Here is a 404-nt window from a genome sequence, read left to right as displayed (position 1 = left end):
TTATTACCAAACTATTAAGCGCTGGGTGCGACAGGCCCAGGGCTTCCGTCAGGGCGTGCGGCCCAGAGGCCTTGGAGGTCCCGTTTAGGTCCCTCCTTTCTGAGCTGTCTCCGGACTGTGGACTGGGGGTCAGTACTTCCCGAGTTGCTGGGAAGACTGTGAACCCAGGAAGAGCAGGGAGCCGCGCCCGCCGTCCCCAACAATGCAGTATTTGTAATCAGAGGCCACAACCCCATACATGACCGATTTATCAAAATAAAACCGAGGCACTGAACGCCAGCTGGGCGCGAGCAGGCCCGGCTTGCCGCAGCTTCCACTGACCCTGGGTGCTGCCCGACCCCGACCCGGGTCGCTCTGGAGGCTGAGTCCCCGGTTCTCCGCCCCTGGCGAAGACGACCAAGGGG

This window comes from Bison bison, unplaced genomic scaffold (genome assembly GCF_000754665.1).
Source record: "Bison bison bison isolate TAMUID 2011002044 unplaced genomic scaffold, Bison_UMD1.0 scf7180017864223, whole genome shotgun sequence".
NCBI lineage: Eukaryota > Metazoa > Chordata > Mammalia > Artiodactyla > Bovidae > Bison > Bison bison.
Note: the sequence above shows the minus strand (reverse complement) of the source record.